Source organism: Salvelinus sp. IW2-2015, unplaced genomic scaffold (genome assembly GCF_002910315.2).
Source record: "Salvelinus sp. IW2-2015 unplaced genomic scaffold, ASM291031v2 Un_scaffold3214, whole genome shotgun sequence".
Taxonomy (NCBI): domain Eukaryota; kingdom Metazoa; phylum Chordata; class Actinopteri; order Salmoniformes; family Salmonidae; genus Salvelinus; species Salvelinus sp. IW2-2015.
The window spans coordinates 4,507-11,717 of record NW_019944501.1 but is presented as its reverse complement, the minus strand read 5'-3'; positions in this window follow the sequence as shown (position 1 = coordinate 11,717).

Here is a 7,211-nt window from a genome sequence, read left to right as displayed (position 1 = left end):
GCTACCTTGTCCTTCCAGGAATACTCCCAAAGTAGGAGGAATGGCTGTGAATGGCTGTCTAAGTGGTTCTGATGTAGGTTCCCGAGGAGGATGATGAGCTAATTATTCTTATAGACATATGATTGACAATGTGTATTTATTGGTAGTGATTCATGGATTTAGATTAAGCACTCAGTCAAGGTTTATTGATGTTAGTTTTTTTTGTACGTCATTTGAATAATAATTAGCAATGCCTAATCAATAATGAAGTAGAATTTTAGAAAGCACTCTTAAAAGGTTTTTGCAGTGTTGTTTACTATTACCAAATAGGCCTACTTCTTGTAACACTGACACATTTACATGAGAACCAAATATCCTGTTATTATTCGGATACTCCAAGTACTCTGTTTTTGAGTTGATGCATATAAACGTCATATTCCATTTACAATAACCCGAAAAGCTTGTTATCCCGGTTATGAGAATCCCGTATAAGATGCCTGGGATATGCTGATCTTAGACGAGTAACTGTGGCATTAGTAACGTCCTATTCCGTTTACTGTTTTCCACGGTCTGCACAGGCTCAATTTCACATATGAAACAAACCTACTAAGTTAATCAGCTCTGTCAGCAGGAATGGGCCAAAATTCACTAACTTATTGTGGGAAGCTTGTGAGAGCTACCTGAAATGTTTGACCCAAGTTAAACAATTTAAGAAATTCTACCAAATACTAATTGAGTGTATGTAAACTTCTGACCCACTGGGAATGTGATGACGAAAAAAAGCTGAAATAAATCATTCTCTCTACTATTATTCTGACATTTCCTAACTGACCTAGACAGGGAATTTTTACTAGGATTAAATGTCAGGAATTGTGGAAAAACTGAGTTTAAATGTATTTGGCTAAGGTGTATGTAAACTTCCAACTTCAGCTGTATATAAACATATATTTTTTTGCTGTTATCCTGTTTATCTCACTCTTAACAAACAACTTAAGTTAGTAGTTACTGTATTTATGACTGCTATTCTTGTTTTTGCAACATGAAATCACTATCAGTTAGCATGTGGAAACATTTCAGGGCCTAAAACTCATCATTCTTTTGGACTGAGAGCTTTCTCACTGAAGTTCAACAATAAACTTAAGATGTTGACGTCATCATTCTGCAGGAGACATGGTGTAAAGGCTGACATGTCACTCACTGGTCCCACAGGGCTACAAAGGTAATTGTGCCTCATAAAACACAGCTCTGTCAAAGAGGCAGAGACTCTGGAGGATTGATCATTTGGTACAAATCCGAACTACAAAATCTAATTGATCCCCTCAAAATTGGTAAATATCACATTTGGTTAAAACTGAAAAAATAACTTGTACTGACAGAAAATATGTGTTCCTTTGCGCAATATATATCCCCCCTCAGAATCCCCGAATTACTCAGAGGAGATCTTCCCCACCCTTGAAGAAGAGACGTGCCATTTCCAGGCCCAGGGAAATGTTCTCATCTGCGGGGACACAAATGCCCTCACAGGAATACTACCTGATCTAACGACCATGTGAGGGGAAAGCTTTATTTCAGGCCATACTGTTTCTAACTGCCTTAATCTCACCCATAGAAACAACAGTGACAGCACCATCAACAAAAACGGAAGGGATCTGTTGCAGCTCTGTCGAAGCCAGGGTCTGTACTTTGTTAATGCTAGGTTACAGGGGGACTCTTTGGGGAGATTCACCTATTGCTCACCTCTTGGCCACAGCACAGTAGACTATATGATTACAGACATTGACCCTTTCTCTCTCAGCTCATTCACTGTCAAGCCACTAACACCTCTGTCTGATCACAGCCAAATTACGTTGTTCCTCAAAAGAACAGACATGGAAACAACCACACATTCACAGCCCAGTAAGGTACAACATCAGAAATTCATACAGATGGGCCCAAAACAGCACAGAAGAATACGAAAGTAACCTGTAACCAAAAAATCCAAACACTCTTAGATACCACATCCACTCACAGTAAAGAAGGCATCTGTCACGCCCTGGCCTTAGTTATCTTTGTTTTCCTTATTATTTTAGTTAGGTCAGGGTGTGACATGGGGGATGTTTGTGTGTTTTTGTCTCGTCTAGGGTTTTGTATTGTCTAGGTTTTTTTTGTAGAGTTCATGGGTTGTGTTCAGTGTAGGTGTTTATGTAGGTCTATGGTTGCCTAGATTTGGTTCTCAATTAGAGACAGCTGTCTATCGTTGTCTCTGATTGGGAGCCATATTTAGGCAGCCATAGTCATTAGGTAGGTTGTGGGTAATTGTCTGTAAGTTGCCAGTGTCTGCACTTATTTGTTTTGTATAGCGTCTTGGTTTGTTGTTTTGTTTAGTTTGTTTTAGTGTTCTTCGTCTTTCTTAAATAAATACATAATGTATTTATATCACGCTGCGCCTTGGTCCTCTCTTTCACCCGAAGACGATCGTGACAGCATCAATCCAGCAGTAAAAAACATCAACTATATATTCAGGCAAACGGCAAAAGAAGCACAACTGAAATTGATTTAAAAAATATTTTTAAAAAGACCACAGATGACAACTGGTTTGATGCAGATTGTAAAATTTACAATCCAACCAAAAGCACAGAGACCCAAATAATGGTGAATTACGCCGTCATTACTATGAGACTTTAAAATTATAAAAATGTACACTCAGAACCAAAAACAAAAAAGCACAGTGCAACAGTGCAAAAGCTGACACTAATTGAGTAGTCCATAAACACAAACAACTTCTGGCAAAATTGGGGGGAAAAACTACAAAAAACTAAATGAGAGGAATTAGCGATACAAAATGGTGACATATGGACAACCCATTTTAAAACACTCTACAACACCGTTCAAATTGACACAAACGCAGAACAATGCCAAATTCATGAGAAGTTGAATGGATTAGAAAAAGCTATAAAGGACAATCAAAATCCATTGGACTCCCCAATTACTGACCAGGAGCTCTATAAGAAACTTCAGGCTCTCAAATAAATAAAAAAACATGCAGACCTGATAGCATCCTAAAGGAGATGCTGAAACCCACTAGTACAAAATTTCAATTGGCTATATTAAAACTGTTTAATTTGATCCTGAGTGTAAGTTATTTCCCTGATATCTGGAATCAAGGACTCATAATGCCAATCTTTAAGAACAGAGACAAATTTGACCCTAACAATTAGAGGCATTTGTGTGAACAGTAACCTGGGGAAGGTTTTCTGTAGTATTATAAATGTAAGAGTTCTAAACTTCCTTAATAAGCACAATGTCTTGAGTAAAAGCCAAATTGGATTTATACCAAAACATCGCATGACTGATCATATTTGCACCCTACACACCCTGATAGATTAATATGTCCACCAAAATAATAGCAAAATATACGCTTGCTTTCTTCCAAAAAGAATTTGATTCTATTTGGCATACAGGACTGTTCTACAAAGTTATTGAAAGTGGTGTACAGGGTAAAACATATTACATAATTAAATCAATGTATACTGGCAATACGTGCAGCATTAAAATTGGCAAGAAAATAACAGAATTCTTTAACCAGGGACGGGGCCTTCGCCAGGGTTGCAATCTGAGCCCTGCACTCTTCAATATTTACATCAACGTATTGGCCACTARTCTAGAAAAATCCTCAGCCCCTGGTGTTAGTCTCCACAATTCAGAGGTTAAAWGCCTACTCTTTACAGATGACCTATGCCTGCTGTCACCCACAGCACATGGCCTACAGTACAGCGAGCCTGGAGTACTGAGCGTATGCCAGAATAGACTGGGCTGGCATTAAACCAAAGACTACTAATGATTCAGAGAAAGTACAGATTCAGGGAATTAGACAACGTTCTAATTGGTACTACATATTAAGAGTACTGACCTAATTCTTTAAGTTTTATAAATAAGCTAACTGGACACTTATGATGCAGTGAATGAATGTTTTGAAAATGTCCAGATTCTGGGATGCTCTGGATCGACATTGTTGTTCCAGTTCCTGCATTAACATTCGCAATTCGACACGCTATTGAAGAGGATGGGACAATATTCCTGTCATGCCTTGACCTTTAGTAGATCTTTAATTCTCTATATGGATTAGGCCAGGGTGTGACTGGGTGGCAATCTATGTTTTCTGATTTCTTTGTTGGCTTGGGTTATGGTTCCCAATTCAGAGGCAGCTGTCCTATCGTCGTCTCTAGATTGGGGTTAATACTTAGCAGCCTTCTTTTCTACCTTAGTTTGTGGATCATTGATTTTGTATACGTTGCTGTGTGCGCTGGCAGAATTTTCGTTCGTTTGTCTTTTATTGTTTTTTTCGGTTTCATTTGTAAGTAAAGTAAGATGCTCGCCTACGCACACTGCACTTGGTCTAATTCTTCCTCAAGAGAGCGTAACAATTACAATCAATGGACTGATCACTCTATGCACAAGATGGTGTGTGCTGCATTGGGCAAATGGTGGTCAAACCAAATATTGAATGGTTTTTTGGTCCACATCCTACTTTTTTTAAGGATGTGTGCCAACAGATGCATATTCTGCATTCGCAGTCTGTTTAAATCATGGATTAGGGGCTAATGAATTTATTTCAGTGTGATTGATTTCTTAAATGTATTCAGTAAAATTTTGGAAATTGGTTGGGTTTTATAATTTTTTGGTTAGTGTATATTATGAATTGCAGAAAAAGTCTTATTATAGTACTAAGAAATGTTTTATTAAGCTCTAGATTTGAAAGCGCTATATTAGTCAGTGATAATTTCCAAAACCTGTAATACATATACTGTATGAGGAAAATAATTACATCACTTCTTGCAATTATAGCTTATACTGGATACTAAGATGGCTATCACTTATTTTCGCTTTACATTGCATGTGATAAAGCTGAATTTGTTAACATGCTCAGTGTAATCCAATGTTTCTAACTTATAAAGTCCCTCATAGAGCTTATATTGAAAGAAAGTGTTGGCAGCGTCCATCCAAATCGCAAGAACAGGCATGCTTAGTAGCATCAAGGACAATCTTCTTCATCAGGTGTGTTCTCTTCTGAACTTCTATTATGTCTACTAATGTCGCCATTCTCCTTGTGGCCCGTTCTCCGCAGATTCTTCTGCTCCTGCACCTTGCAATCCAAGGCCTGTGGAAGTCCGTTCTGTTGCTTCATTCCTCCTTCATCTTTCTCTTCATTGCTTCAACTTCTCGTCTTTTAGCTTTGCGATCGTCCTCCATGGTGCGTCTCCATCTCAACAGTTTCTGCTTCAGCAGCCTTCTTCTCCTGGCTAGCACAGCTGATATCTCCTCTCTCTGCTGGTCCAAAGGAGAGTTTGAGGTAGAAAATCTAATCTTCTGGACTACTCATATTCTTTCATATGGAGTAACAGACGCTGATCTTTTCATGTTTGGAGTGCCTAATAACTTTTAGATTACTCTTTCACATCCAGGTCTATTGTTTGACATTTGGCAGATTATCACCAATTGGAGTTGTGAGAGTATCAACTGTTTCAGAATGCACAGATATTTAAATCCAATGGTATATTTTTTGGACTACCGTGGATCTTTTTTCTTTTCGGTCAATTTTTTTGTCAGTTGTGGATGGATTCTTCTCTGACTCATTCTACCCTCAGGAAATTGCTCAAAATCTCATCAGACATGTGCAATACAAAAGGCCACTATGTTTATCATGGTTTTGATGGGCTCTGTTCTGGGTATGATGCTGATAGAAGCTATGTGCGATCATAAACAGTACAGAGGTTGTAAGAACAGCATCATCGAGAATTAGAACTAAGTGGATCGGCACCTGAAAGATGGAACAAGCTCCAGGATGTTTAATATGGATTTTTTTGATGAATTGTTGAGAGGTATTCTTACCTAAACTTTTTATCAGGCTCGGCTCGGCTTTTGTGCAACATGTTGTCAATGGTGATTGCAGTAAGCTTATCTCAGGTGTGGTGGTAGATCGTCCTCCTTAATTTCTGGGCCATCGAGCAGACAGCTTCTCAGAAGGGCGCACACTTTTTCTGAGGCATCGTGTTCTGGATGAGAAGGTGCGTAGTGCTTTGCATGGCACTGCAGGAGTCAAGACTGTTTTTAGGAGGAATTTGTTAAAAAGTGAGTCTTGAAAGAGTTAAAGAACTAAGAGCAGTGTTTGTACATAGGCACAGATCTGAAAATGATGACCTTTCGCATACGGCTTCAAGAAATCCCCATTTCGTCTTTGAAGGATGTTTCATGAAAGTCGTGGTGGTTGGGTCTGAGGGGGTGATGAGCTGAAATCTGACCATTGTCAACGGGAATAAGGCTTCAACTCCTCCATGCCCTCGTATATCTACTGGCCTCTACACAGCAGACTGGTTCTCTCAATTTGAGCCATGGCCACCACTAGAGGATTCTTCCAGGCAGGGCAAGAGGCTTTGGCTATGGTCTCCAATAGGGGTGTTAACAAGTGCGAGCACTGCATCAGATAATTGAGGCGGGAAAAAAAATATAAGTGTTACTTTGGTGTACAATAAATAGGATAGTTCATGTCAGTCTGTGCGAAAATCTGCTGATATTTGATTAACTTCTCCCGGTTACGTTGTGGCCCCTTTGACAGTTTTTGTCGGCTCTCCTGAAAATAAAGCAGCAGAGTGTCTTGCCAACCTTTAGGAGCTTCCACCAGGCCAGCTCGTCCATCGGATCCAGGTGGGGCATGATTGGCAAGGAGTTTTAGGGGTGGGGAATACAAGCACTTGGCGGGGGAAGTAGTTCCTCGATGCACTCTCGTGGGAGGTTGTATATCAGATTCTTTTACCCCACCTGAATGATAGATCGCATTCACCATTAAGTTGATTATCTATTTTTAGGGGTGGTTTCCAGACACAATTAGGCTTGTCTGGACCAAAGTGGTGTTCAGTGGAGAATCTCGTCTGAGGCTAATTGTGGTCCTGGGGTACGCCTTCGTTCACAAAAACACAAATCATTAACAGACAGCTATACAGAGATTATGCTTAAATTAAATGAGGCAGAGACTTTTTTGACAATAACAACTGGATAAAATCATTTGGTTTGTGTTCTTGGTTATTATGAGTGTAATCCTACATTACATTTTCATAGGAAATGAATTTTTAAATGGTCATTTTGAGGCAGAGCCAAATTCAATCATCTTGTTTCACCCTAATGTCTCTGTGAGATAATGATTATTCAACTGTATAATTGTTATGTGCAACATTATCTATCTAGAGACATTGGTTTGC